Source organism: Triticum urartu, chromosome 1 (assembly GCF_003073215.2).
Source record: "Triticum urartu cultivar G1812 chromosome 1, Tu2.1, whole genome shotgun sequence".
Classification (NCBI taxonomy): Eukaryota; Viridiplantae; Streptophyta; class Magnoliopsida; order Poales; family Poaceae; genus Triticum; species Triticum urartu.
The window spans coordinates 112,077,005-112,098,234 of NC_053022.1; positions in this window are offsets into that span (position 1 = coordinate 112,077,005).

Here is a 21,230-nt window from a genome sequence, read left to right on the forward strand (position 1 = left end):
ATCCTTGAAGTACTCGGTCGCATCCGTAGCACTTGCAGCCAAATCCATGTACTCATCCGCAGAACTCCATAGCCGGTCTAGAGGAGCATATTTCAGATCTCCGAACTTAGTCCGCAACAAGAAGGGCTTCCCAGAAACGATATCCACAGCCTGATTCAGCTCCTCCTTCGTCGCTCTAATTTTGGAGCGGGCTTCCTTGGCAGCCACCCGGGCCTTCTCCAGGCCCGTCGCCTTCACCCGGTTTTCTTCTTCAAGAAGCCGGTAACGGTCAGCAGCATCTTTTATCTCCACGGCCATCTTGGCAATTTTTTCTTTGCTCCTGCAATGTGCGGCCTGTTCGGCCCTTAACTCTTCGGCCGCCTTTAAAGCGGCCGCATTACTACTCCTTGCTTGCTCCTTGACTCGGGCAAGCTCCTCCCGAAGGGTCTCCACGGTGGCAGCTCCATCTGCAGTCACAACATATTAAAGATACTAGCATCATGCTGCTCTTACTATGTGACATTCACCAGAAAAATCACCTACCTTGTGCCTCGCCAAGCCTCTTGTTAACAAGCACGATGTCGACATCTGCCGCATCCAGTTGCCGCTTTAGTTCGGCAAACCCATCAGTCCGACTAGCCACCGGAGCTTCAACCACGTGCGCATACAGGCAGTCTGGTTATTACCTGGGACTATGATCCCCTGTTTGCCGCCATTTTCGATGGCAACTAGAGTATCAGGGGCTACTATCTACACAGGGCACACCTAAAAATGTGTGGTACTGTCAAAAATGTACATCATTTCACGTACCTCAAAACCCGTCAATAGACTCATAAAGGCTTCATGCAAGCCGCTTTCGGCAGACGAAATCCTTCCAATCATCGTACCCATCAACGTACGGTGCTCTTCTGAGATAGTCGCTCGCTCCAGCAGATCCCTCAATACATCCGACCGCATACCAGATGGTGCCGGACTCTTTTGATTGCTCTCTTCAAGAGCCGGATACTGGGGACTTCGGGTGGCCATAGGATTACTGTAGGATCAAAAGTATGTCTAAAGGGGGGGTGATTAGACTACTTGACCAAACAAGAACTTAACCTTTTCCCAATTTTAGTTCTAGGCAGATTTTAGCTAATTTAGGACAAGTCAAGCAATCATCACATAATTCAAGCAAGCATGCAAAGAGTATATAGGCAGCGGAAAGTAAAACATGCAACTTGCAAGAATGTAAAGGGAAGGGTTTGGAGAATTCAAACGCAATTGGAGACACGGATGTTTTTCCTGTGGTTCGGATAGGTGGTGCTATCCTACATCCACGTTGATGGAGACTACAACCCACGAAGGGTAACGGTTGCGCGAGTCCACACAGGGCTCCACCCAAGGGTAACGGTTGCGCGAGTCCACACAGGGCTCCACCCACGAAGGGTCCACGGAGAAGCAACCACCCACAAAGGGTCCACGAAGAAGCAACCTTGTCTATCCCACCATGGCCTTCGCCCACACAGGACTTGCCTCACTAGCGGTAGATCTTCACGAAGTAGGCGATCTCCTTGCCCTTACAAACTCCTTGGTTCAACTCCACAATCTTGTCGGAGGCTCCCAAGTGACACCTAGCCAATCTAGGAGACACCACTCTCCAAGAAGTAACAAATGGTGTGTAGGTAATGAACTCCTTGCTCTCGTGCTTCAAATGATAGTCTCCCCAACACTCAACTCTCTCTCATAGGATTTGGATTTTGTGGGAAGAATATTTGAGTGGAAAGCAACTTGGAGAGGCTAGAGATCAAGATTCATATGGTAGGAATGGAATATCTTGGTCACAAAACATGAGTAGGTGGTTCTCTCTCAGAACATATGAGTTGGAATGGTGTGTGTGTTCTGATGGCTCTCTCTTCGAATGAAGAGGAGGTGGAGGGGTATATATAGCCTCCACACAAAATCCAACCGTTACACAGTTTTCCAATCTCGGTGGGACCGAATCAATAAACTCGGTCGGACCGAAAATGTAAACCTAGTGACCGTTAGAGATTTTCGGTGGGACTGACATGCAACTCGGTAGGACCGATATGGTTAGGGTTTGGGCATAACGTAATCTCGGTGAGACTGATTACACAAACTCGGTGATACCGAATTTGGTAATTAGCTAACCAGAGAGTTGGTCAGGCAAACTCGGTGGGACCGATTTGCTCTTTCGGTGAGACCGAAAGTTACAAAGGGGAAACACTGAATTTACATTGTAATCTCGGTGGGACCGATTCGCTCTTTCGGTGAGACCGAAAAGTTACGAAAGGGAAACAGAGAGTTTGCAACCCCATCTCGGTGAGACCCAGATCCCTATCGGTAGGACCGAATTGCTAGGGTTTGGCAGTGGCTAATGACAAGTGAAACTCGGTGGCGCCGGATAGGAAGAATCGGTATGACCGAGTTTGGCTTAGGGTTTAGGTCATTTGTGTATATGGGAAAGTAGTTGAGGGTTTTGGAGCATATCACTAAGCACATGAAGCAAGAGGCTCATTAAGCAACACCTCATCCCTCCTTGATTGTATTGTCTTTTCCTAAGGACTCAATGTGATCTTGGATCACTAAAATATAAAATGAAGAGTCTTGAGCTTTTGAGCTTGAGCCAATCCTTTGTCCTTAGCATTTTGAGGGTTCCACTTTCACATCCATGCCATGCCAATCATTGAGCTTTCCTGAAATAATTATCTTGGAATAGCATTAGCTCAATGAGCTATATGTTGTTATGAATTACCAAAACCACCTAGGGATAGTTGCACTTTCAATTACCTTCTGGCCTTGCCGGATCAGGAGAAACCCTCCGCGACGACACCTCGGGGTTGCCCGCCTCGTGAGGCGGTGTGGCAGGGGGAGGCGTTTCGCTCTCCATCATCTCTGGAAGAAGATCCCCTGAAGATGAGCTCTGCTGAGAAGGGCTAAGATCTGAACTGCGAGATAAATGCTTCGGTTATTTTCCTCGAAAGTAAGGTAGGATATCTTCACTATTAAGTACCTTTTGATTACTTACAGCTCGGTAGAGGGCTGATCCACGCGCGGACATTGGGTGACAAGAATACCCTCCGAGGCATGACCCCCTGGCGGAGATTTCTTCTCCCGTTTGGAAACCTTGGTTTCCGAATCTTCAGTGGTAGTCCTCTTCCTTCCCCGGGGAGAGAGAATGTCATATTCTTCCCCTTGGTTATCCTCCCTCGCGGAGGCGCTCATTCCCTCGATCGGAATAGGTAGCGATGGAGGCCCTCTTTTGCCCTCTTTATTCCCCCCTTTATCTTCCTTTGAGGGCACCAGACAAGGTGCTGGCTCGAGCATCTTTTCCAGCACCGGATTGTCCAAGCCTTCAGGAAGGGGGGCCGAACACCGAATCATCTTCGCCTTTGTTATCCAATCCTGGTGAAAGAGCGATTCTTCAGAATGATGTCATGATAAATAAAAGGACAGTGTGTTCGGCCATGGGATTACTTACTTGGGCAGCGGGGCGGATGCAGCTCAGGCCCATGTCCTCGGTAGTGTCCGGACACTCTATTTGGGGTCTGAAGAACGATTTGTACATCTCCTTGTGCGTCATGCCGAGGAAATTCTGAATAGTGCGCGGTCCTTCCGGGTTGAATTCCCACATGCGGAGGGGCCGGCGTTTGGAAGGCTGGACTCGACGAACCAGCATAACTTGCATTACCATAACCAGACTGAAATCTCCCTCGAAGAGATCTCGGATACGGCTCTGCAGTATTGGCACGTCCTTGGCTGGACCCCAGCTTAGCCCCCTGCTGATCCATGACATCAGTTGTGGTGGAGGGCCCGAGCAAAAGGTGGGGGCAGCTACCCACTTGGCACTTCGGGGAGCTGGGACGTAAAACCACTCCTGTTGCCACAATTCGGACACCTCTGGAAAGGAACCCTTTGGCCATGGAGCGTCAGCAATTTTGCTTTATGAGCACATCCGCACGCTGCATACTGCCCCTCGACCATCTTCAGCTTCACATCGAAGGTCTTGAGCCACAGGCCGAAGTGAGGGGTAATGCGGAGGAAGGCCTCACAAACGACAATAAATGACGAGATGTGAAGAAGGGAATCCAGGGCCAGATCGTGAAAATCCAGCCCGTAATAGAACATAAGACCCCTAACAAAGGGATCCAGAGCGAGGCCTAGTCCTCGGAGGAGGTGGGAGACAAACACAACGCTCTCGTTGGGTTCGGGAGTAGGGACGACCTGCCCTCGGGCGGGCAACCTATGCGAAATTTCAGCGGTCAGATATCTGGCCTCCCTCATCTTCTTGATGTCCTCCTCCGTGACGGAGGAAGGCATCCACCGGCCTTGAAGGCTGGATCCGGACATGATTGAAGGTCTGAAGCACCTGACCTGGGCTTTGGGTGTTAGAACTCGAGGTGGGGGAAGGATTCGATTGAGCGCGGGAGGGAAAAAAAGTAAAAGCCTTGTCCCTTTATAATGGGGATGAATATCAGGCGTCCTCCTCGTGGCCGTTCGAGACTTACCTAAGATCTAGGAGTCATACCAATAGGCGCGGTTGGGTTACCCACGTTTGTATTGATGAGAATCCCGTGATAAGGGGAACACGATCTCTGCTTTGACAAGATCTGTCAAGAAACCGCCTCGCGTTATGTGCGGGGCTGGTTAAAGAAAAACAGTTCAAATAATTACCAGGCCGTGGCGTGATGTCATGCTGCCAGAACATGTCAGCAGATTAGATTTGTGGAAATATTATTCTCTCTATGGTGGTATGTGGAACTTATTTTGTAGGGTCGGACACTATCCTTGTATTCAAACTCTTCTGTGGTATATTCGGAGGAGGAACCTGCCTTGCAATGCTGAAGACAACACTGCACGCCGGACTCATCGTCATTGAAGCCTGGTTCAGGGGCTATTGAGGGAGTCCTGGATTTGGGGGTCTCCGGACAACCGGACTATATCCTTTGGCCGGACTGTTGGACTATGAAGATACGAGATTGAAGACTTCGTCCTGTGTCCGGATGGGACTCTACAAGGCGTGGAAGGCAAGCTAGGCAATACGGATATGCATACCTCCTCCTTTGTAACCGACCTTGTGTAACCCTAGCCTCCTCCGGTGTCTATATGAACCGGAGGGTTTTAGTCCGTAGGACAACATACAATCATACCATAGACTAGCTTCTAGGGTTTAGCCTCTCTGATCTCGTGGTAGATCAACTCTTGTACTACTCATATTATCAAGAATAAATTGTCACAGCCCTAGAATTTGCTTGCCATTAGTTGCCTTAAAGCATCCGTGCATCATGTTAATTTTTCAATTACAGTTGAAATGGGGATGAAAAACCCTAGGACCAAAATTAAATCAAATAGGTTCAACTTAAAAACATTTTCAAGAACCCAGAATGCTCTTTAGAAAAGTTCATCATTTTTGAATTGGTCTAGAACCTCTGACAAAAATGGTGCACACCTTTCTAGGTCATTTTTGGATTTTTGAATTAAATCATAAGTACTTGCATTTGGACATTTAAATCCTATAAATAATTTTAAATGTCCAAATAATCTTGAAAGTATTTTAAGGTTGTTGGAAATAATCCAAACATATGCCACAATCATTTTCAAGATTTTTCAAAATGAATTAGTATTTCTACTAATTCAAAACAGAATAAAAGTAATAGAAAAACTGAAACAGAAATGGGAAAGAGAGAGAGAGGAAATACCTGGCGCATACCTTCAGCCCAGAGGCCCAACACTGTGCAGCAGCCCAGCCCACCACAGCCGCCACCGTCTTCAACCTCCCGCCAGTAGGCAAGAGGGCGTGTGCCCAACACGCGCGCGGACGCGCCGGCCACCTCCTCCCTGCCTGGCTGCTCCCTCGCCGCCCTGGACGCCTCCTGCGTCACCACGCAACGCCTCTGGTCTTCTCTCACCCTCCCCGTGCTCCTCCTCCCCCAGTCTCTCTCCCTTTCACATGGTCCGAGCGCCACCGTCGCTGCCGACAAGCACCACCGCGGCCACCGCCTCCCCCTTGCTTCTGACCGACCCAGAGGCTCTGCCTCGACCCCCTCTTTCTTCCACCCCAAGCCACGCCACCGCGGGAGCCCCGCGTCGCCGCCACGAGTCGTCTTCCCCGAGCACGGCCGCCGGACTCCATCGACGGATTCGTCGCCTTCCAGTCGTCCTGAGCCAGCTGAGCCTGTCATCAGCCTCACCTGAGCTCCCGGTCCTTTCTCCCTTAACCACGTCGTTGTTTTCGTCCCGTAGCCACTGCCCCACGAGTAACCGGAGCCGCCGTCCACCATGGACGTTGAGCCACGCACTCCCGATCTTCGCTTGCTCGCCCTAGTGGCACAGACGTGCTCCTGGTGACCCCACGACACCGTCTATGCCCTTGGTTGAGCTCCCCGTGTTCCGTACGCCGCACCCGTGCAAACCCGTAGCTGCGCCGCCGCCAAAGCTCGTCACCGGTGAGATTCCGGCCGCCCCGCGACCCCCTGTCTGTCCCATTGGATGCGCCCGAGCAAGGGCTTCTCCCCGATGCTTTCTGCACGACAAACCGCGGCCCCTAGCGCTTTCCCGACGCACGTCCGCCGCGGCAAATGGTCCCTAGACTATCGGCGTTCGTACTTCTCCCCGATGTTAACTGCTAATGACGGGGTTAACTAACCCCCTCTCTCACTGACTATCGGCGTTCTGGGAACGGGGGTCCCTAGACTTGCCTGCCTGCAGCCTGCGGCGTGGCTCAAAGGGGGGCCCAGCGCGGCCCATCTTCACGAACACAAACCCAAGACCCTCGCGAGGGGCCAAGCCTCGCGGGGCGGACGACGCGGAGCTTCCTCAGGCACGGCCTCTTCAGGCTGGCTCACGAGGAGGCGGAGAGATCAAGGCGGGGTACCTCACGAGGTGCCCGTGACGCAAGCCATGACGACCAAGGGTGCCAGGCGGGTGCCAGCCCGCGCAGTGTCCTCCCTTCCTCTTTGGTGCAAAGGGGGCAAGCGCAGCCGCGGAGTACCGAGGCATCAGGCAAGGGTTGCCATTTCGGTGCAACAAGACCAAGACCAGGAGGACTACGAGACGGAGGTCATCGTGGAGCCCAAGACGGCGTCATCACCAGAGCTTTGCGCAGGCGAAGACTACTTTTGTCAGGATAGCTGAGACTAGCTGTCCCCCTTCAAATTAGCCCGCCATTGTTGGCTCCCTTCCTGCTCGATATTTGGGAAGAGGACCAGGGCCTCTATAAATAGGATCAGCCACCCGCAAGAGAGAAAGAGAGGGCGGAGGGGCTCGAAGAAGGAGGCTCTTTAGAGAGAGGTTTCGATCAGAAAGAGAGAGAGATAAAGGTGATTGAACTCCTCCCAGCAGTTCATCGCCCCAGCCAAGAACAGACCCTCGCGAGGCTGTTCTTCCTTGTATTGTTCATCATCATCAGCCCAAGAGGCAATCCACCACACCACACCACACACTGGAGTAGGATATTACAACCCAACAGTGGCCCGAACCAGTATAAACCCTGTGTCTCTTGTGTTGTTCTTTCCGTAGTTTAGATCCTAGAAAGGCGGAGGAGTGCAGGTAGGTAGGAGGCGAAATCTCTGCGCGCACCCCAGTGTTCGAACCTCAAGGGTCTGCCGGAACCCGAAATCCGACATTTGGAGCGCCAAGTAGGGGTGCGCCGGGATTCGTCTTCCACCACCCCGTTCTCCTCCGACCATCACGCCCATGTCTGACGCTCGTCGGGCCCGCGCCAAGCGCCGGGCCGCACTCGCTTCCTGTGTCGCCCAGACGGCACCTGTCGGTGGGCGTCCTCGCCGTTCCCCGTCACCTGCCATCAACGCCGCCACCGGCCCGGCGGAGGACGAGTAGCAAGCATCGTCCCAGCATCCGTCTGTGCGGCAGGACGGCCGCACCGCAACTCCCTCGCTCACCCCAGCTGGATCTTCTTCCCGCGCGCTCCGTGCGCCCATGGAGGCTCGGGCTGCACTCATCGCGGCAAACGAGCTCCTGCGCTACCGTCCCGTCGACGACGTCTACGAAGAATGGCTCGATCGCGTCACCGAGCTCGTCCGCGCCGCAGGGGGCTCTCCTGCACGGTCCGTTCCGCTGCACCGCACCCCGCCCCGCGCGGGCGATGAAGCTCCAGCGGCGCCCCGGCCGCATCCTCCTCAGGACGGCGCCATGGCTCCAAGGCGCGTGGCCCCTGGGCGGAACCCGCTTCGTTAGGCGCCAGCGCGGCAAGAGCAGAGCTGTCAAGAAGTCCCTCGCCCGCAAGAAGCTGCCCGGGTGCTCCCTGCTCCAGCACGTCGCGACCATGCTCTTGCTCCCGCGCGTCAAGACCCCACGCTGCTCCCAGCTGAAGCGCGTGGGGACATGCAAGACCAAGCTCCCCATCATCCAAGGCCTCCCGTGGCCACAGCAGGCTGCCGCGCCTTCACCGCCGACCTACGCAGCGTCGCGTGGCCCGGCAAGTTCAAGCCGGACTTGCCTCCTCGCTACGATGGCACGGCCGACCCTACGGAGTTCCTCCAGCTCTACGAGCTGGGCATCGAAGCTGCCAACGGAGACGAGAAGGTCATGGCGAACTAGTTCCCCATGGCACTCAAGGACGGGGCCTGCACCTGGCTCCTGAACCTAGCTCCAGGCACAATCTCCTCCTGGGATGAGATGCGCACCCGCTTCATCGCCAACTTCCAAGGCACTCGCGACCGGCCACCCGCCGTGAGCGACATGCGTCGCATCAAGAAACAGCCCGGGGAGACCCTGCAGAAGTACATCTAGCGCTTCAACAACGCGCGCCTCAAGATTCCCAAGGTGACTGAGGAGGCCATCATCTCGGCCTTCTCCGACGGCGTGCGCGACGTCAAGATGAAGGAGGAGCTGGCGATGCATGAAGACTTGTGCACTTCCTTGGAGCTTTTCAACCTGGCAACCAAGTGCGCCAGGGCCGAGGAAGGGCGTCTCTCCCTCGTCGAGCTGCCTACCGCAGACCCAGAAGAGAAGAAGCCCAAGGCCAAGGATGTGAAGCGCAAGGGGGCAGCCGTGCTCGCGGCAGAACCAGACACCAAGCGGGGCAGAGATCAGCCCGAACCTTCCAAGGGCAGCCGGTACTGTGTGTACCACGACCTCCACACCCACAACACCAACGAATGTCAAGAGCTCCGAGCCGTCCGAGAAGGAAGGATCGGCCGTCGCCCTGACCGCAGTGACCGGGGCTACGGTCGAGGAGGAGGAAGGAACGCAGGACGCTGGGAAGACCGTGGCCCGCGCCAAGGGTGGCGCGATCAACCTCGCGAGGATCGCTGGCAAGACCCGCCTCGCGAGGGAGGCTGGAGGGATCAGCCTTGCGAGGATCGCCCGCAAGGCAACGCAGGCCTCCCACCGCTGCCGCCGCAGCCAAGGAGAAACGAGGACCGCCACCAGGACGAGTGGGCTGGGGGCTTCCAGGAGCCGCACGCGATCGCCTGCATCCTGGGCGGTGCACAAGCCCCAGCCTCTCAGTGCATCTTCATGCAGTTCGCCCGCGAAGTGAACGCAGTCCTCCCCAGGCTCGAAGCCACGCGCCCTCTCAGGTGCTTGGCATGCGCCATCACGTTCAGCTCAGCAGATCAGCTCAAGTGTGCGGCTACAGCCGGAGTTCTCCCGATGCTTTGCTCCCCGATCGTCAGCAATGTGGTGGTCACCAAGACCCTCATCGATGGCGGGGCAAGGCTCAACGTCCTGTCCGTGGAGACGTTCAACAACCTCCAAGTGCCCTACAGCCAGCTTCAGCCAACCAAGCCTTTCTCCGGTATCACCGACGGCTCCACGGTCCCGATTGGGCAGGTCCGCCTCCCTGTCACCTTCGGGGCACGCGACAACTACCGCACCGAGCTCATCGACTTCGACGTCGCTCACATTCGCCTGCCGTACAACGCCATCCTTGGGTACCCAGCGCTGGCCAAGTTCATGGCCGTAACTCACCACGGCTACAACGTCCTCAAGATGCCAGGAAGCGGCGGAGTCATCACGGTGCCCTGTGAAAAGAAGGACGCGGTGTGTTCCCTAGAACGAGCCTTTCAGGCCGCGTCGCTGGTAGACCCGGATCGTGGAAGCAGGAGGCCTCCCGAGACCACCCCTAAGAAGAAGAAGACATCGTCCGTCCCGACCACTAAGGAGGCAGGCCCCTCTGGGCCCGCGCCTACCCAGGGGGAACCTCCTTCCATCGCATAGGAAAGCGCGCCCGGCGCCCTCCTTAGGCTGGGCTCGGGGGCTCTCCCCTGGAGGGCCATCGACCTAGCTAGGGTCACGAGGGAGGCGCTTGGGCACCACATGGAGGCGTGTTTCGAAGCATGTTTCCCTCAAGAAGGAGCAAGGCAAGGAGATCCAGACCCTCAGGAGTTCGTCAGCAAGCCATTCAGGAGCTACAGGAGTCAAGAGTCATGAAAGGCGGCCGCCGCCTACCAGCAGTGGCTCCCCATCCAGGCGAGGATGGTGGGCTGCGCGCCTGCATCGACATACCAGGGCTCAATCGAGTCGCCTCTCTGGAGCGCCTCTGGCCCTCGCGAGTGGGGCGCTGTGGAGGCCCACCCCATAGCTACGTTCGCATGCCTTACGGCTTGCCGAAAGCGGCTGACACGTACCAGCGCCTCATGAGGGGCATCACGAAGGCACGAGAGGCCAAGCGTTCCGCAGCCCTGGCAGGGATGGAGATGGCCCGCGAGGAGCCGCCAGCGCCTCCAGAGCCTCCCGAGGCCCCTGGGCCTGGGGGCTCGTGAGGATCGGCTCCCGCAGCCCACCGAGCCTGCTACATCAACGCTCCTTCATCCTCAACATGATCAGGTGACATCTTTCTAGTTTTATTTCCAGCTGGGAGCGCCCCCCCAGGGCTGCATTATTCCCAGGCCGCGTGGGTCCGTCCCTGCGGTGTGTATCCCTTTTTTATTCCATGTTGTCAGCTTACCTTGTTGGGGGCGCCCCTCGGGCTGCATGACCCCCCAAGTCGCTCGGGCCTGACCCAGTGATGTCCGCATTCCCAGCATCTATTTGAACGAATCCACTCCTTCGCGGCTAATGTGTTTTACCTAGTTTCCTGCTCAGCTGACGCCAACTAACGGAGCTGCTCCCAAACGGCACGACGCTTGTGCATGGGTCCGTCCCTGCAACACCGAAAAACCTGGATGGCTGAGCTCTGGCCGCGGCAGCCCCGCATAGCGTCACCTCATCAAGCCTTCAGTGCCTCACTACCCCTCGGAAGCAACCAACAGCTGACTGTCAATTGTCATGGCAACCCCTTGTTTTTTCTATAATGGACCTGCAAGACCTCCGGAAGGAGCTGCGTTAGGCGAGGCCCTTGCGGTGTCTCCTTCGCTCTCATCTGCGCGAACCACTTGCACGTTAAAGGGGGGGTGCCTGAGGATCGCGACTCAGGGCTCCTACTGGCTCTCCAGCCCTCACCCTCTGGCCTTGACCACGGCATTGCGACCTGGCATACCAGCGACGGCTGAGACTCACTCGAGGGCCCGGACCCGAGGACGTAGAGCAGAAAGGGGAGCAAAGGCGAGAGGGGAGAGACACACGAGGACCTCGCCGAGCAACCTCGCGCCTGCCGATGCACGTACCCGGCGACACACCAGAGAGCGGCCCCTGATCCTCGAGATAAGTCATCACCCGGAAGCGCTAGCTATTGTGGCACCATCCCCGCACCTAATGCTATCCCGTGTTAGCGAGGCCGCTCTCCTTTCTCACCAAACGACGACTGCTTGGGCGCCAAAGGGGACCTCCTGAGCATCGCGACTCAGGGGCTCTTACCGGACTCCGGGTCGCTCACCTCCTGGCCTTGACCACGGAATCGCGACCTGGCATACCAGCGACGGCTGAATCCGCCTTGGGACTGGGACCTGTCGGCGCAGAGCACCAAACCCTCGTGAGGTTCGAAAGGGAGGACTGAGCTAAGACGGAATGAGCAACTCGCGCAATTCTACGACAAGGGTTATATTAACAAAACAGGATCACAGGCACCTTACAAGCCCCCACGGGACGCGTTTTTGATTCCTCACAGGGAACAGATCCTAAAGGGACACAAACTACGCGTGTCCCTGCAAAAGACGCCGTCATCAACAGTGGGCTGTCAAGCACCGACGCCAACCCCATCCAGATCAGAGTCGGCGGTGGCCTGACGAGCCCGCCGTGCTCCAGGAGCGGCGCCGGCTCGGGGGCTCGTAGATGTCGTCGCTCGTCTCCGGAGTCGCGAAGAGCTCGCCGGAGTCGCTGGAACCTCTGACGCCTCCACCACCCGAGGAGCCGCCAAGGGAGCAGTTGGCGGGCCCGGTCCTCGTCGCGGCAGGGTCCTGGCCACCTTCCCCGAGGCAGCACTCCAGCCGGCGCCCGCTTGCATCGACCTCGAAGAGCATCACCGAAGCACCGTAGTAATCCAAGTGGACCGCGAAGACGCCCCTTACCCTGCAAACCCAGGCGATCTCTCTCCAGCCCCGAGTCATGAAGACCTTGCCCGGCGCAACGACCGCGACCTCTGCCTCGGTCGCGAGGGTGCTGCAGCCGGCGTGCTGCAGCCAGAGCTCCAGGGGCTCCCCCTGCGGGATTATGGAGGCGAAGAAGGGAGGATGGCGGATCAAAGACTGAAAAGGAATGGCGACGTGGAGCACGAACTCTTGGGAGGAGCCCTCAGTGTGGACCCTAGGGGGGACGACCCACACCTTCGTGACCCGTCAGCGCCGACGGTGACGCCGCCCGTAGTGGTCAGCATCAGCTCCTTCGGGGCCCTTGACGTGGGCGTACAATGGAAGCGGGAACCCCGGCGGCGCCCGCTCGCACCAAGGCCTCGACACCACCTGAAGTGCCCATTCGTCCGGGCCACGGGGGACGAGCCGTTTCTTCGGCGGGAGTGGGTCTGGTTCCTCTCGGGGAGCCTTTCCCTTCTGTGCCGTCAAGAACCGGCAGATCGGAGCCATCGCAGCAAGACGGAGCAAGGATCGGGAAGAAGGAGAAGCAAGGGGGGATGGACTGGAAGGGCGTGCGCTGTTCCGTACTTATGGCCGGCGAAGGACAACCGCCGACCTCCACGATTATAGGTAATCATGACCCACTTTGCATGCAGGGACTTGTCCAGTCTATGCGGTTGCCGAGGCGCCACGGGGAAGTGGAGGCGCCCGCATCCAATCAACCGCCACGCGGCGCCCAACGCCGCAGGCTGTTAGGGCCCGCGGCGCTTCGCTCTTGCCCTTCCGCCTCCCTTCATGGCCAAGTCCGGGCGCGCCTTGGGCCCGGGGGCTACTGTCGGCGTTCTAGGAACGGGGGTCCCTAGACTTGCCTGCCTGCGGCCTGCGGGCTCAAAGGGGGGCCCAGCGCGGCCCATCTTCACCAACACAAACCCAAGACCCTCGCGAGGGGCCAAGCCTCGCGGGGCGGACGACGCGGAGCTTCCTCAGGCATGGCCTCGTCAGGCTGGCTCACGAGGAGGCGGGGAGATCAAGGCGGGGTACCTCACGAGGTGCCCGTGACGGAAGCCATGATGACCAAGGGCGCCAGGCGGGTGCCAGCCCGCGCAGTGTCCTTCCTTCCTCTTTGGTGCAAAGGGGGCAAGCACAGCCGCGGAGTACCGAGGCATCAGGCAAAGGTTGCCATTTCGGTGCAACAAGACCAAGACCAGGAGGACTACGAGACGGAGGTCATCGTGGAGCCCAAGACGGCGTCATCACCAGAGCTTTGCGCAGGCGAAGACTACTTTTGTCAGGATAGCTGATACTAGCTGTCCCCCTTCAAATTAGCCCGCCATTGTTGGCTCCCTTCCCTCTCGATATTTGGGAAGAGGACCAGGGCCTCTATAAATAGGATCAGCCACCCGCAAGAGAGAAAGAGAGGGCGGAGGGGTTCGAAGAAGGAGGCTCTTTAGAGAGAGGTTTCGATCAGAAAGAGAGAGAGAGGAAGGTGACTGAACTCCTCCCAGCAGTTCATCGCCCCAGCCAAGAACAGACCCTCGCGAGGCTGTTCTTCGTTGTATTGTTCATCATCATTAGCCCAAGAGGCAATCCACCACACCACACACTGGAGTAGGGTATTACACCACAACGGTGGCCCGAACCAGTATAAACCCTGTGTCTCTTGTGTTGTTCTTTCCGTAGTTTAGATCCTAGCAAGGCGGAGGAGTGCAGGTAGGTAGGAGGTGAAATCTCCGCGAGCACCCCAGTGTTCGAACCTCAAGGGTCTACCGGAACCCGAAATCCGACACTGACTACTGGGCCCCACGCCCTTAACTAACACCAGTTTAATTTCTGTTTAGTTTTATTTAATCACAGTGGCCCCACGCATCGGCGTTGACCTCGCTGACGTGGCTATTGACTGGCCCCACCTATCTGTGACCTAGGCAGCACTTGGTCACTGACTAGTGGACCCCACTGGTCAGGTTTGACCCAAACCAACCCTTGTTGACCTACTGACGTCAGCATGACCTGATGCTGATGCAGTAATACATTTTATGGATTTATTAATAATCAGGAAATTCTAGAAAATGTTCAAAACTTCTAAAAATCATAGAAAATAATCTATAACTTAGATTGAAAATATTTATATATGAAAAATGATCAGAAAAATCCAAAGAATCTGAATCTGGCATTTTCATGCATGTTGGAACAACTTAAAGTTGCTGTTTAGGACAATCCAATTAAATGGCATTTAAGAAATCACATATGGAGTTTGAATTTGAACTTAGGGTTCAAACCAACTCCATTTAACCTGTTGCTAGTTGCATTAGCTAAAAACACAGCATATTGAGATGTCATGATCATGCATCATATTGTGCATCGCATTGATTGTGTTCTTTCTGTGTTTGCCAGTGGTTGTCCCCTCTCGATAGACGTGTTCCGACGATGAGTTCGATGACACCGATGAAGAGCTATACTATCTTCAGAAGTGCCAGGCAAGCAAATCCCCCTTTGTTCATTCTGATACAATCCCACTCTCTCGCTCCTGCTCTCTTTTACTGCATTAGGACAACAACGATTCAACTATTACATGTGCGGTAGTTGAACCCCTTTCCTTTGCATGACCTGTCATTGCCACAATAAATAGATGAAACCCACTAGCAGGAGTAGGAGTTGTTTGAGCCCTGATGTGCCTATTCATTCATGCTTGTTTATCATGCCTGCTACTGCTTAGAGTTGAGTCGGGTATGATTCATCGGGGATGAATTGGAATGGCGTTGAACATGTCCTACTATGTGAGCTAAGTGTGTGAACACGATTTGGTAAAGGTAGCGGTGAGAGGCCATGTAGGAGTACATGGTGGGTTGTCTCATTGAAACCGTCCTCAGGATATGTGTTGGCGGCCGTACGTAGTGCTGACCCTAGGGGTGGGCTATGATGCGGTAGATACACCGTGGCACGGTGTACCGGGAGCCCGTTTTGTGTCTCGGGAACCCTACACACATCGTTTGGGGCTGTGAGCGAAACTCCGGCCGAATCTCCTCGCGGATGGAACCCGAATAGGCGATAAACCTGGACTAGAGACTTGTGTGGTTAGTCAGGTCGTGGCCGACACCCTCGCCAGGCTTCCGCTTGAAGGTTGCCGAGATACATGACGTGTATATGGTGATAAGTGGTGGGAGCATGTGTGAAGAAGTACACCCCTGCAGGGTTATCATTACTATTCGAATAGCCGGATTCCTCGGATATGGAAACTTGGACCCCTTGCATAGTTCATAGACAAGTGAAAGTGGATACTCTAAAATGCGCAAGATAAGCGTGAGTGCTATGGATGGCGTTCTCGTAGGGAGACGGGAGCGCATCCATAGTGGTGTATTAATATGGTGAATATGTGGACTTGTGTGCGCCACCTCAAAGAGTTGCTTGCAGTCGTAGTTCAGGTTAGCCACTGAGTGAAAGCTGGCTTGCTGCAGTTAAACTCCACTACCCCTTTGTTGATACCGATGCATATGTAGTTAGTTCTGATGTAAGTCTTGCTGGGTACATTTGTACTCACGTTTGCTTAATTTATGTTTTGCAGAGAGACTTCAGTCTTGCTAGTAGTTCCATATGGACTTCGACGTTTAGCTTGATACCTCAGCTACGATCTTGTGGCCTCGGCAGGATCTGGTAGATAGTCAGGCTTCTCAGCCTTTTTCATTTGTAGATGTCTGTACCCAGACATGTTAAGCTTCCGCATGTGCCTTGATTTGTATGCTCTGAATGATGGGTCATGAGACCCATGTTTGTAATATCTCGCTCCTCGGAGCCTAATGAATAAATACTTGAGTCGTAGAGTTATGTTGTGATGCCATGTTGTATTTACCCATATCGAGCATATTGTGTGTATGATTGAAATGCTTGGTATGTGTGGGATCCGACAATCTAGTTGTTTATCCTTGGCAGCCTCTCTTATGGGGAAATGTAGTCTAGTGCTTCCATGAGCCATAGTAGTCCGCTACAGCCCGGTTCACCGGAGTCCTGCTAGCCCAGCACTACTGCTCAGGACACTTGACTGGCCGGCATGTGGTTCACTTCGTTCCTGTGTCTGTCCCTTCGGGGAAATCACACGCGGTGACATCCGGAGTCCTGCCTAGCCTGCTACAGCCCGGTTTTCTGGAGTCCTATTAGCCCAGTGCTACAGCCCGGATTCACACGCTGCTGACCGACATGCTTGATGTGATTCATGTATGCCTGTCCCCATAAGTTGGTGCCGCTTTGGATTCACGACTAGCCATGTCGGCCTGGGTTCTCTGTCATATGGGTGCTAGCGACACTATCATATACGTGAGCCAAAAGGCACAAACGGTCCCGGGCCATGGTAAGGCGACACCCGTGGGAATACCGTGCGTGAGGCCGCAAAGTGATATGAGGTGTTACCGGCTAGATCGATGTGACTTGGAATCGGGGTCCTGACAGCTTTGGTATCAGAGCCTGACTGCCTATAGGATTACCAAGCCAAACTGGTCGAAGTTGTGTCTAGAAATGCTTTAGTTATGTAGGGGAATTGATTTGTGGAAGGGAACATAAGGCTCTTTTTACTTCTTATACCGTATGCCCTTCTGATCTGAGTCACCCTCTTCTTTTCTGCGGGGGTTAAGATCTAGGCTTCTCTTCTATCTCTTAGGATGACGTGTTACTAAACTGTAGTTGCCTAGGATTGTTGAGTTCAAGCCTCAGTTCAGTTCCTACTACTTCCATATGTCATAGCTGTCCTCAGAACTTTGATATTGTGATGTTGAGTGGTTATGCCACCATTTTGCAGGATGTCTCAAATCATTTTGAGCATTTACAGCCGTTATGCTGTCCGAGTCATCCTAGGTTTCTAAATAGTCTGATGCACTTGCAAATCTTTCCTCCATGTTCCCGTTATATTTTTGGGCTAGATTAACCACACTAATCGGTGTGTTGAGGTACTCCGTTGCCTTGACGTGTATGTTGGAGTTAGTATTATGACCCTAGGTGTCCTCGAGAAGTTAGCAATGCTTCCGTATCCCCAGTGTGATGATTCTGGCCATAATTCTTGAAAGCATCCCGTGATGCCATTTAGTAGTAGGTATTCTACTCCTAGGTTTTGAACCCGAGATTCACCCTACTTCATGGTGTTAGTATTTGCTAGTTCCCTTAAGATATTAGTAACGTTGTGATAGTCCTCGAGGTCCATGGTATTTCCTTCTTCCAAATACCGTGAACCATTAAGGCATAAGTTCTTTGAACCAAAAGATCACCATTAGAGTACTCCTGAGGAGTTCTCCATTCATAATTGTGATTCTGCCAGTTCTACCTTTCTGCATGGGTTATCCGGAAGAAATATGATGAACTCATTCGACATACTAATCTATGCATCCACAACTTAGAAAGTTATATGTTCCTTTGAGTTGTCCCCCTTCATTTGTATTCTGACCACCGCCTATCAATTGATAGTCAGGAGTAATTGTGCATCCGTGTTATCGATGCTTATTATTCTTGTGGTCCGTCAAGCCATTCTATCTCGGAATGACTAGGAGAAACAAACTCCAATACCTCATCCATATCCAGGATTGGGTCAAAGTAGTTGTGTTCTGCAGATCAAATTCCCATCCAGCTCTTGCTCTGTTCTACCCTGGAGTATTACCCCCTTTATGTCAGGATTGTCATGAGAATTGCACCATCTCTCATGAATTCTTGATGCAGTGATACTTTGTGCCATCATTTTTCATTCCTCGGTTCCGTGTTGTCGCAACTGGAATGCCGGCAAGTGAACCATGATGTGTGAAATCAATACTCCTAGCAACCGTGTTGCTTGGTAGTTAATGGACACTAATATCATTCTTAGCATGTTGGTTATCGAAACACTATTCTAGGATTGATTGTGCTACCTTGTCCTTATTTCCGGTGCACTCTTCGATCAATGAGTTAGGATTATTCAATCCCTTGCTTATTTTTCCATATCGTCTTGCTTTGAAAAGCAAGATTGTTCTCAAGCTTAGTAACATATCGGTGGTTCGGGATTTTCCGAATGTCTTCTCTGAAGCATTACCAGGTTGTCCCCTGACTGTTATGTTGAGTTCGTGATCAAGTTGGTTTTCCAATAAATCACTCCTTATCCAAGAATATGTGTTGGATATCCCTGAGCTAGTTGGTTGAGCTAGACAACAACTTGGAGAGTTGGAAGATAAAAGCTTGTCTGACTTAGTCCATGTTAAGGGATATCTTTTTGTGTGTGCGTTGAAGAAAGATAATATCTCCATCGATTGGTCCTCGTGATCAGTTGTTGGATCTATTGCCTTGTCAAAACTTTGACTTGAGTATGGGCTATCATCAAATCAAGCCAGAACACATGATGTTCGTAATGTTATCTTACTCGTGGTTGATCCCTTGAGCATACACCATTACATCTTTTGGTCTGACCAATGCTATCGCCGTGTTCACATAATGGTGGAAGTCCAGTGATATGGAAATTCCGATGAGTCGCTGTTGAGCCCATCAGCAGCATTTTTTCTCCTCCATGATTTGTGTTGAACATCCACCTAGTGTTGGAAACTTGTGTAAGCATTTTCTTCATGCCCCGTTCATGAAGTATATGTTTGGATGAAAGAAGTGACCTCCTTTGATTCACGTGCATTTGATGTAAGCTGCCGCTGTGAATCTGAGAAAGTCTGTTTTGCTTCCTCTGGAATCATCCCAAGTCAGTCATGCATGTGCGAAGTATTCTATGGTCTGATAGACTGATCATCTTCATTCCATATGTATCCCCTAGCACACCAAGCCACTGATTGATTGGTTCAAGGAAAGGAAGTTCCTTCTTAAGAGCATGCCTTATGCAAGGACCTCAATATCCTCGATTATTGTTCCCCACCTGAACTCGGTAATGTTTTATTATAAGACTGCCATGTGGTCACGCTTGTCTAGGACAGTGTGTTCACAGGTGTGTAGCAAAACCTACTCATGTTTTGGAGCTTTCTATCGTAGTTCATCTCCCGAGAGTCTCGCAACGTTATCTCTCGACTTGTGTTGAAACTCTTCTTTTCAGACATGTGAGTCTGAAGTATCCTATTTCTAACCAGATCTGAATCTCAGGCAGATATGATGGTTGGAACATTCCCGACATTGCATTTTGTTCCCAGCTTGCACTGCCTTCTGTCAATCTCCCATGGACTGCCCTTCTCAGCAATTGTTTTTCAGGATCATCTTCAGAAGTGGTCCTACCATGGGTCCCATCAATTCTAGATGATAAGCAAAAATCATCCATTGTGTTGTCTTCAACAAGGTAGTCCACATCATCCATTCTAGTCCGAGTATGTCATTCTCTCGAACTCCTTCAAAAGATCGATTGTGATTGCCTTAGGATGGTATAAAGAGTTTCAACGATCTTTGTATCATAAGTAATTCTTTTTGCCACTTAAGGGAATAGCTCTATGAGTCACCTTCCCTAAGATGCCCCGTTATAGAATCATGGCAATTCAAATCCTCGCTATGTTGACAACCGTTCACCACCCTCTTAGGTGTGGAATTATTGTCTACCAGTTTGAACCCTTTTCATCCTCTTCTTTCCATCACCCCTGATGTGTGTTTTGTCTCTCAGCTCAAGAGATGTTTCTACATCTCATTCCAAGTTGATCCTGAATTGTTCGATCCTCGAGAAGATCGATTCTTCTAGAGTTTTCCTTTTTTCTCTCTCGTTGTCATGTTGGTTGAAGTTTCCGAAGCAAGACGTCGGGACAAAGATGGTGACAAATCAACGTTCTTACGAAGTGCAACCTGGATCGTGAAGATTGTGTTAGCTTTGTGTCCCCTTTGTCTTCTTACCTCACGTCTTGAATCTCGGGACGAGATTGTTGTTTAGTAGGGGTGAGTTGTCACAGCCCTAGAACTTGCTTGCCATTAGTTGCCTTAAAGCATCATGCATCATGTTAATTTTTCAACTAAAGTTGAAATGGGGATGAAAAACCCTAGCACCAAAATTAAATCAAATAGCTTCAACTTAAAAACATTTTGAAGAACCCAGAATGCTCTTTAGAAAAGTTCATCATTTTTGAATTGGTCTAGAACCTCTGACAAAAATGGTGCACACCTTTCTAGGTCATTTTTGGATTTTTGAATTAAATCATAAGTACTTGCATTGGGGCATTTAAATCCTATAAATAATTTTAAATGTCCAAATAATCTTGGAAGTATTTTAAGGTTGCTGGAAATAATCCAAACATATGCCACAATCATTTTCAAGATTTTTCGAAATGAATTAGTATTTCTACTAATTCAAAACAGAATAAAAGTAATAGAAAAACTGAAACATAAATGGGAAAGAGAGAGAGAGGAAATACCTGGCGCCTACCTTCAGCCCAGAGGCCCAACACTGTGCAGCCCAGCAGCAGCCCAGCCCACCACAGCCGCCACCGTCTTCAACCTCCTGCCAGTAGGCAGGAGGGCGTGTGCCCAATGCGCGCGCACACGCGCCGGCCACCTCCTCCCTGCCTGGCTGCTCCCTCGCCGCCCTGGACGCCTCCTGCGTCGCCACGCAACGCCTCTGGTCTTCTCTCACCCTCCCCGTGCTCCTCCTCCCCTCGGTCTCTCTCCCTTTCGCACGGTTTGAGCGCCACCGTCGCCGCTGACAAGCACCACCGCGGCCACCGCCTCCCCCTTGCTTCTCTGACCGGCCCAGAGTCTCCGCCTCGACCCCCTCTTTCTTCCACCCCGAGCCACGCCACCGCGGGAGCCCCACATCGCCGCCACGAGTCATCTTCCCCAAGCACGGCCGCCGGACTCCATCAACGGATTCGTCACCTTCCGGTCGTCCCCGAGCCAGCGGAGCCTGTCGTCGGCCTCAACGTGAGCTCCCGGTCCTTT